Source organism: Pseudophryne corroboree, unplaced genomic scaffold, assembly GCF_028390025.1.
Source record: "Pseudophryne corroboree isolate aPseCor3 unplaced genomic scaffold, aPseCor3.hap2 scaffold_1975, whole genome shotgun sequence".
Lineage (NCBI taxonomy): Eukaryota > Metazoa > Chordata > Amphibia > Anura > Myobatrachidae > Pseudophryne > Pseudophryne corroboree.
In genome coordinates, this window is record NW_026968616.1 from 46,447 (window position 1) to 55,907 (window position 9,461).

At 42.9% G+C, this 9,461-nt stretch overlaps 5 non-coding genes across 5 annotated transcripts; 1 reads left to right on the top strand and 4 right to left on the bottom strand.

Annotated features, from left to right (window-relative positions):
• Nucleotides 1–1,010: 1,010 nt before the first annotated feature.
• LOC135005195 (U1 spliceosomal RNA) lies at nucleotides 1,011–1,174 on the bottom strand. The gene has a single exon (XR_010205837.1). It is a non-coding gene; the product is annotated as a U1 spliceosomal RNA (small nuclear RNA).
• A 1,967-nt stretch (nucleotides 1,175–3,141) lies between these two features.
• LOC135005197 (U1 spliceosomal RNA) lies at nucleotides 3,142–3,304 on the bottom strand. Its single transcript, XR_010205839.1, has one exon. It is a non-coding gene; the product is annotated as a U1 spliceosomal RNA (small nuclear RNA).
• A 152-nt stretch (nucleotides 3,305–3,456) lies between these two features.
• On the bottom strand, nucleotides 3,457–3,620 carry LOC135005199 (U1 spliceosomal RNA). The gene has a single exon (XR_010205840.1). It is a non-coding gene; the product is annotated as a U1 spliceosomal RNA (small nuclear RNA).
• A 675-nt stretch (nucleotides 3,621–4,295) lies between these two features.
• Nucleotides 4,296–4,458, bottom strand: LOC135005196 (U1 spliceosomal RNA). The gene has a single exon (XR_010205838.1). It is a non-coding gene; the product is annotated as a U1 spliceosomal RNA (small nuclear RNA).
• A 3,898-nt stretch (nucleotides 4,459–8,356) lies between these two features.
• TRNAN-AUU (transfer RNA asparagine (anticodon AUU)) lies at nucleotides 8,357–8,430 on the top strand. The gene has a single exon. It is a non-coding gene; the product is annotated as a tRNA-Asn (tRNA).
• Nucleotides 8,431–9,461: the final 1,031 nt, after the last annotated feature.

Here is a 9,461-nt window from a genome sequence, read left to right on the forward strand (position 1 = left end):
GGAAAAGCTGTCTTGTACCTTTGCATTTTTCTCCCAAACGAAGGACACTAGAAAGATAATTTTAAAGCCTCCTGTTAGGCCATCATCTACACGACATAGCCCTGAATTTTCCAATGCGCAGCTCTTTGCAAAAGAGAGATATTGGCAAGGAAAAGCTGTCTTGTACCTTTGCATTTTTCTCCCAAACGAAGGTCACTAGAAAGAAAATTTTAAAGCCTCCTGTTAGGCCATCATGCTTCGTGTGTCAGGAGCATGTGAGTGTCAGGTGCGTGTGTGTGTCAGGCGCTGCGTGTGTCAGGCGCTGCGTGTGTCAGGCGCTGCGTGTGTCAGGCGCTGCGTGTGTCAGGCGCTGCCTGTGCGTTAGGCGCTGCGTGTCTGTGTGTGTCAGGCGCTGCGTGTCTGTGTGTGTCAGGCGCTGCGTGTGTGTCAGGCGCTGCCTGTGCGTGTGTGCCAGGCGCTGCCTGTGCGTGTGTGTCAGGCGCCGCGTGTCTGTCAGGCGCCGCGTGTGCGTCAGGTGCCGCTTGTGCGTCAGGCGCCGCGTGTCTATGTGCGTCAGGCGCCGCGTGTCTATGTGCGTCAGGCGCCGCGTGTGAGTGTGTGCGTGTGTGTCAGGTCCGTGTGAGTGTCAGGTGCTGCGTCTGTGTGTGCGTGTGTCAGGTGCTGCGTGTGAGTGTGTGCGCGTGTGTCAGGTCCGTGTGAGTGTCAGGTGCTGTGTGTGTGTGTGTCAGGTGCTGTGTGTGTGCGTGTGTGTCAGGTGCTGTGTGTGTGTGTGTGTGTGTGTCAGGTGCTGTGTGCGTGTGCGTCCAGCGCTGCATATGCGTATGCGTGTCAGGCGTTGCATGTCTGTGTGTGTCAGGCGCTGCGTGTCTGGGGGGGGTGGCCGGACACACAGCTGAGAGGGGGGGGGGGTGGCTGGACACACAGCAGAGAGGGGAGGGTGACCGGACACACGGCAGGGAGGGGAGGGGGTAGGGGGTGGCCGAACACAGCAGGAAGAGGGGGGAGTTGACCAGAAGAAAGCACAAACACAGTCCCCCACTACCACAAATAATGCAGTTGAGTTTCCCACATTTGGGGAAATCACAGGGGTCAGCATACCCAGAATGCAATGAATGAACCTCACCCTGGGAGAACAATCTTCATGACCATGGTATCTCCTATGCAAAATAAGTATGATTTGGGATAGGGCTGGGGAGGGCCGCTGCAGCCCTTGTAGATTCTTATAAATAAAAGTTCTTCTTTTCTTGTCAAAATTAATAGCTAAGAATAGGCTGCCTGAGGCAGCCCCCTCTTAAGTGGCCTGCTACTGAAGGCACCAACTACAAACTGAGCTCCCTGTTCATGGAAGCGAGGTTATAGAGGAGGGGGCGCTGAGCATCTTGGGAACAGTCAAAAGCTTTGAGCCTGTTGGTGCCTCAGATCAAGATCCTACTCTACACCCCAATGTGAATCCTTGTGGAGTCCAGTGTACCCCACAGAAGAAATGAATGTGTCACACCCATTGGCAGCAACATTAGAATAGCTGCTGATGGGCACAATTGAGAAAGGAAGGGGGGAAAACATTTGAATCCAGCACATATATGTAATTTGAATATGTAATTTGTACCTTCCTACTTTAAAATGTAATGGATGAACCTCACCCTGTGAGAACTATCTTCATGATCAAGAGATCTCATACGCAAGAAAAGCATGTGCTGGGATAGGGCTGTGGAGGGCGGCTGCTCGGGCACACACCCGTCAAGTTAAGGAGATTCAACTGAGGAAGCACAAGGGAACTGCAGGGAGACCACATATTTTCAGATGAACATGAGAGGGCGGAAGGCTGCCTAATACTGAAGCACCCTCAAACATCAAACCATATGCAACAACTAGTACAAGCATTCCTGGGGAAAGGTCTGCAGCAGACGGATTTGCATACGGTGATGTCATCCAAGCAATGGGCATAGTTGGCTGCAACCCTCGTCTGCATATGAAAAGAGAAAATGGTCACGCAGGGCATGGCGGCCTTTGTGGGGTTGCGCTTGGATGACCCCTAGATCGCTTTATACACCCCCATCAGTGTGGGGCTCATGTTGGCCATGCCCAAGCCCCTGAAGCATTCAAGCTGATTTCTTGCAGCAGCTGGACCCAGTAACAGCTCCAGAGTTGCTCTACAAGACAAGTAAAAGGGTGTGAGCCCTGCAGCACCACCTGTAGTTTGCATACACACATATATAGGACAGCATCTCTTATATGCCCCAGGGGCAATAAAATAGTAGCCTTATCTAGGGTATCCGTCCATGCCGCTACAGCACTACACACCCAGGCCGACGCAATTGCCGGTCTGAGTAAGGTACCTGAATGTGTATAAATGGACTTCAGGGTAATCTCCTGTTTGCGGTCAGCAGACTCTTTGAGGGTAGCCGTATCCTGGGACGGGAGGGCTACCTTCTTGGATAAGCGTGTTAATGCTTTGTCCACCCAAGGGGAGGATTCCCATCGTAACCTATCCGTTGATGGGAAAGGGGAATCCTTTTGGAAATCTGCAGGAGATTCCCAAGCTTTTTCACATAACTCGTTCAGCTCGTGTGAGGGGGGAAAGGTTACCTCAGGCTTCTTTCCCTTGTACATATGTACCCTCTTGTCAGGGATAGGGGGCTCCTCTGTGATGTGCAAAACATCTTTTATTGCCATAATCATATATCAAATGTATTTTGCCAATTTTGGCTGTAACTTTGCATCATCGTAATCGACACTGGAGTCAGAATCCGTGTCGGTATCTGTGTCAACAATCTGGATAGTGGGCGCTTATGAGACCCTGACAGTCCCTGCGACATAGGATTAGGCATTGGTTGAGACCCTGACTGTCCCAAAGCTTCTGCCTTGTCTAATCTTTTGTGCAATGAGTTTACACTAGCATTTTAAACATTCCACATATCCATCCAATCAGGTGTCGGCGGAGACACCACGTTCATTTGCTCCCGCTCCTCTCTAATATAGCCTTCTTCCTCAGACATGTCGACACACGTGTACCGACACACTACACACACACAGGGAATGCTTTTTCTGAAGACAGTTTCCCCACAAGGCCCTTTGGAGAGACAGAGAGAGAGTATGCCAGCAGACAGCAAACTAGGCTGGAGAGAGACCTAAGACAAAGAAATCTGAATTATATGAAAGCCGACCAGTGGAAACACAAATTATGCAGCCAAGTTTCCCACATTTGGGGAAATCACAGGGGCAGCACACCCAGAGTGCAATGGGTGAGTCTTGCCCTGGGAGAAGCACCTTCATGATCATAGTATCTCACCTGGCAGGTAAGTAGGAGTTGGGCTAGAGCTGGGGAGGGTCGCTGCTCGGGCACCCCCCTGTCAAATGAAGGAGATCCAACTGAGGCAGCACAAGGGAACTCTCGAAAGAAGAACAAGGCTAGAGGAAGATCTGAGACAAAGAAATCTGACTTTTACCAGAGCTGACCAGAGGAAAGCACAAACACAGTCCCCCACTACCACAAATAATGCAGTCGAGTTTCCCACATTTGGGGAAATCACAGGGGTTAGCATACTCAGAATGCAATGAATGAACCTCACCCTGGGAGAACAATCTTCATGACCATGGTATCTCCTATGCAAAATAAGTATGATTTGGGATAGAGCTGGGGAGGGCCGCTGCTCAGGCACATCTCTGTCAAGTAAAGGAGATTCAACTGAGGCAGCACAAGGGAACTCTCATCTGGGGACAACAACTGCAGGGAGAACACATATTTTCAGATGAACATGGGAGGGCAGAAGGCTGCCTAATACTGAAGCACCCCCAAACAACAAACCAAATGCAACAACTAGTACAAGCATTCCTGGGGGAAGGCCTGCAGCAGATGGATTTGCATACGGTGATGTCATCCAAGCAGTGGGTCAAAGTTGGCTTCAACCCTCATCTGCATATGAAAAGAGAAAAGGGGCGTGCAGGGCATGGCGGCCTTTTGCGGCGCTTGGATGACCCCTAGTTCGCATTAAACACCTCCACCCTCCTTCGGTGTGGGGCTCATGTTGGCTATGCCCCAGCCCCTGAAGCATTCAAGCTGATTTCTTGCAGCAGCTGGGCACTGTAACAGCTCCAGAGCTGCTCTGTAAGGCAAGTAAAAGGGTGTGGGCACTGCAGCACTACCTGTAGTTCGCATTGTGCGTTGGAAGGCACAAAGTAAGCAGACAGGAGGAGAAGTCAGGATAGTGCACAAGGGTATAGAAGGGAGGGGCTCAAAAAAAAAAGAAGTGGAAACAGACAGCAAACTAGGCTGGAGAGAGACCTGAGACAAAGAGATCTGAATTATATGAAAGCAGACCAGTGGAAACACAAATTATGCAGTCAAGTGTCCCACATTTGGGGAAATCGCAGGAGCAGCACACCCAGAGTGCAATGGGTGAGCCTTGCCCTGGGAGAAGCACCTTCCTGATCATAGTATCTCACTTGGCACGTAAGTAGGAGTTGGGCTAGAGCTGGGGAGGGTCGCTGCTCGGGCACCCCCCTGTCAAGTGAAGGAGATCCAACTGAGGCAGCACAAGGGAACTCTCAAAAGAAGAACAAGGCTAGAGGAAGATCTGAGACAAAGAAATCTGACCTGTTTTTCCCAAGAGGAAACTATATTAGGAATGCAGACATATGATGGTGGCCCTGTTGGCACCACCGATAACTGACTGGGTAAATGTTTCAGTAATATCAGAGTAAGGTTGGATAAATCTGTGTCCCAGACACAGACGTAGAGAATAGATGTGATATTCATGGCTATGTTTCTTTTCCCTCAGGCCCCGCTGGGTCGCAAAAATGTTATTTTGCCCAGTTACTACACACTGATACTGACACGGATACTGATACTTATGTCGACCATAAGTTTCCTGATTAGATCCAATATTGGCAAGGAGCATTCAGTACATGATTGTGGATATTATGGACATATTAAAATCACTGAAGACCCTGCTGTTCCTGACAAAGGGGTCTATATGTATGTATATATAGATATATAATGAAAGCTGATGTAACGTTCCTCCATCTCTGTTTGAGAAAGTCTGGGCCAGCTCGACAAAATGGTTTCAAATCCCCAAAAGGATTCTGGTTGTTTATTCATTTCCCGCCGCGGACAGAATACAAATACATGTGCATGGGTGAGTAGTAGTATTCAAGAATTGGTCGAATACCTTGTCATCCGATATAGATACCCTGGAGAGATGGGATACTCCTTACGTTGTATCATATCAAGGACACTGCAGCATACTTACGTGAGACTGCAAGGGATATAGGACTCTTGAGTTCACGGGCCAATTTCATGGCAGTGTCGGATAGGAGGGCATTGTGGATTCACCAAGAGAATGCTGATGCTGACTCCAAGAAGAAAGGGAGTCTCTTCCCTATGAAGGTGAAGCCTTGTTTGGTGATATCTAATTAGCACACAGGTAAGGAATTAAGAAAATCTTTATTTAAGGGTGAAGATGTTTCTCACAAAATCGTTGCCCCAATGCATCGTTGAAATTCAAGCTGGAAAGATGATTTTAATATATCACTTGTACATTTTGTATTGCTCTTCTGGTGACAATGTAGTTTGTTTTTGTCAATTACCATTTTAATAATAGGGTAAAGAAAATTAAGTGGATTTTTGAAAGAAAACAATACTGTCAATATACTATTAAAACAAATTAAAATGGTAAAAGTTATTGTACTTTAAGTAAAAATAAAAGAGACAAAATATCAATCCCAGTTTTGGATTACTTTAATTAACAAAAAAAAATGCATATAGCAGAGGATAGTTTCAATCTGCCTACCTCTGGGTTATGGGCCCAGCATGCTTCCATTGCTGTACTCTGCTGCACATGTAAGTGCAAGAGATCCTGAAGCACTCACTCATCATGGGAAAGTACCAATGTGTTTCTTCGTTGGTTGATAGAAGAAACATCTTACAAAAACTCTCCAGATTATTGACTTTTTTAAGTTTTTCTAGGAAACGTTTTAGATGAATGCTTATTAGCATTTGTCAGTATGTACTTTTGCAAAGTGTCTCTGTGGCGCAATCAGTTAGTATGTACGGCTATTAACCAAAAGGTTAGTGGTTCAATCCCACCCAGGGACGTAATTGACCTTGTTATCAGATTTTTGTGATCTTTAAGTAGACAAGTCAAATTTCATACCCCCTGTTATTGTGTAGGGTACCTGGCCTTCTCTGATGTAATCAGAGTTAGATTTGATTCAGTGATTTTATAAAAAAAGCTAGGAAGCACAATTTAGCAGTGGGTAGCAGAGAAAAAAAATATGCTGGCAGAAAAATCCAATTGAGTGATTAAACAGCTCTTTATTTTCTGGCTTTATTTTTATGCTAACAAATTTGTTCTCTGAAAAGTGTCCACAAAGCCAAGTCTCTGATTAACACCTTTGTAAGGATGGTTTTTCACCTATTACTAAATTAAACTTGCTTCATTGGAAAGGCAGCAAGATGCATCCTCATTTCAATGTCTACTGAAATAATACAGGTTGACACCAGGAAACATTAACGCCACTGCATCCTTGCTGCTTTCTCATGTGGAAGTCTGTTTAATGTGAAAACAAGGTGATATCTAATTAGCACACAGGTAAGGAATTAAGAAAATCTTTATTTAAGGGTGAAGATGTTTCTCACAAAATCGTTGCCCCAATGCATCATTGAAATTCAAGCTGGAAAGATGATTTTAATATATCACTTGTACATTTTGTATTGCTCTTCTGGTGACAATGTAGTTTGTTTTTGTCAATTACCATTTTAATAATAGTGTAAAGAAAATTAAGTGGATTTTTGAAAGAAAACAATACTGTCAATATACTATTAAAACAAATTAAAATGGTAAAAGTTATTGTACTTTAAGTAAAAATAAAAGAGCCAAAATATCAATCCCAGTTTTGGATTACTTTAATTAACAAACAAAAAAATGCATATAGCAGAGGATAGTTTCAATCTGCCTACCTCTGGGTTATGGGCCCAGCATGCTTCCATTGCTGTACTCTGCTGCACATGTAAGTGCAAGAGATCCTGAAGCACTCACTCATCATGGGAAAGTACCAATGTGTTTCTTCGTTGGTTGATAGAAGAAACATCTTACAAAAACTCTCCAGATTATTGACTTTATTAAGTTTTTCTAGGAAACGTTTTAGATGAATGCTTATTAGCCTTTGTCAGTATGTACTTTTGCAAAGTGTCTCTGTGGCACAATCAGTTAGTGTGTACGGCTTTTAACCAAAAGGTTGGTGGTTCAATCCCACCCAGGGACGTAATTGACCTTGTCATCAGATTTTGGTGATATTTAAGTAGACAAGTCAAAATTTCAAACCCCCTCTTATTGTGTAGGGTACCTGGCCTTCTCTGATGTAATCAGAGTTAGATTTGATTCAGTGATTTTATAAAAACATCTAGGAAGCACAATTTAGCAGTGGGTTGCAGAGAAAAAGAAATATGCTTGCAAAAAAATCAAATTGCTTGATTTAACAGCTCTTAATTTTCTTGCTTAATTTTTATGCTAACAAATTTGTTCTCTGAAAAGTGTCCACAAAGCCAAGTCTCTGATTAACACCTTTGTAGGGATGGTTTTTCACCTATTACTAAATTAAACTTGCTTCATTGGAAAGGCAGCAAGATGCATCCTCATTTCAATGTCTACTGAAATAATACAGGTTGACACCAGGAAACATTAACGCCACTGCATCCTTGCTGCTTTCTCATGTGGAAGTCTGTTTAATGTGAAAACAAGGTGATATCTAATTAGCACACAGGTAAGGAATTACGAAAATCTTTATTTAAGGGTGAAGATGTTTCTCACAAAATTGTTGCCCCAATGCATCATTGAAATTCAAGCTGGAAAGATGATTTTAATATATCACTTGTACATTTTGTATTGCTCTTCTGGTGACAATGTAGTTTTTTTTGTCAATTACCATTTTAATAACAGGGTAAAGAAAATTAAGTGGATTTTTGAAAGAAAACTATACTGTCAATATACTATTAAAACAAATTAAAATGGTAAAAGTTATTGTACTTTAAGTAAAAATAAAAGAGCAAAAATATCAATCCCAGTTTTGATTACTTAAATTAACAAAAAAAATGCATATAGCAAAGGATAGTTTCAATCTGCCTACCTCTGGGTTATGGGTCCAGCATGCTTCCATTGCAGTACTCTGCTGCACATGTAAGTGCAAGAGATCCTGAAGCACTCACTCATCATGGGAAAGTACCAATGTGTTTATTCGTTGGTTGATGGAAGAAACATCTTACAAAAACTCTCCAGATTATTGATTTTTTTATGTTTTTCTAGGAAACGTTCTAGATGTATGCTTATTAACCTTTGTCAGTATGCACTTTTTGCAAAGTGTCTCTGTGGCGCAATCGGTTAGTGTGTTCGGCTATTAACCGAAAGGTTGGTGGTTCAATCCCACCCAGGGACGTAATTAAACTTGTGATCAGATTTTGGTGATATTTAAGTAGACAAGTCAAAATTTCAAACCCCCTCTTATGGTGTAGGGTACATGGCCTTCTCTGATGTAATCAGAGTTAGATTTGATTCAGTGATTTTATAAAAAAACAGCTAGGAAGCACAATTTAGCAGTGGGTTGCAGAGAAAAAAAATATGCTGGCAGAAAAATCCAATCGAGTGATTAAACAGCTCTTCATTTTCTGGCTTTATTTTTATGCTAACAAATTTGTTCTCTGAAAAGTGTCCACAAAGCCAAGTCTCTGATTAACACCTTTGTAAGGATGGTTTTTCACCTATTACTAAATTAAACTTGCTTAATTGGAAAGGCAGCAAGATGCATCCTCATTTCAATGTCTACTGAAATAATACAAGTTGACACCAGGAAACATTAACGCCACTGCATCCTTGCTGCTTTCTCATGTGGAAGTTTGTTTAATATGAAAACAAGGTGATATCTAATTAGCACACAGGTAAGGAATTAAGAAAATCTTTATTTAAGGGTGAAGATGTTTCTCACAAAATCGTTGCCCCAATGCATCATTGAAATTCAAGCTGGAAATATGATTTTAATATATCACTTGTACATTTTGTATTGCTCTTCTGGTGACAATGTAGTTTGTTTTTGTCAATTACCATTTTAATAATAGGGTAAAGAAAATGAAGTGGATTTTTGAAAGAAACCAATACTGTCAATATACTATTAAAACAAATTAAAATGGTAAAAGTTGTTGTACTTTAAGTAAAAATAAAAGAGCCAAAATATCAATCCCAGTTTTGGATTTCTTTAATTAACAAAAAAAATGCATATAGCAGAAGATAGTTTCAATCTGCCTACCTCTGGGTTATGGGCCCAGCATGCTTCCATTGCTGTACTCTGCTGCACATGTAAGTGCAAGAGATCCTGAAGCACTCACTCATCATGGGAAAGTACCAATGTGTTTCTTCGTTGGTTGATGGAAGAAACATCTTACAAAAACTCTCCAGATTATTGACTTTTTAAAG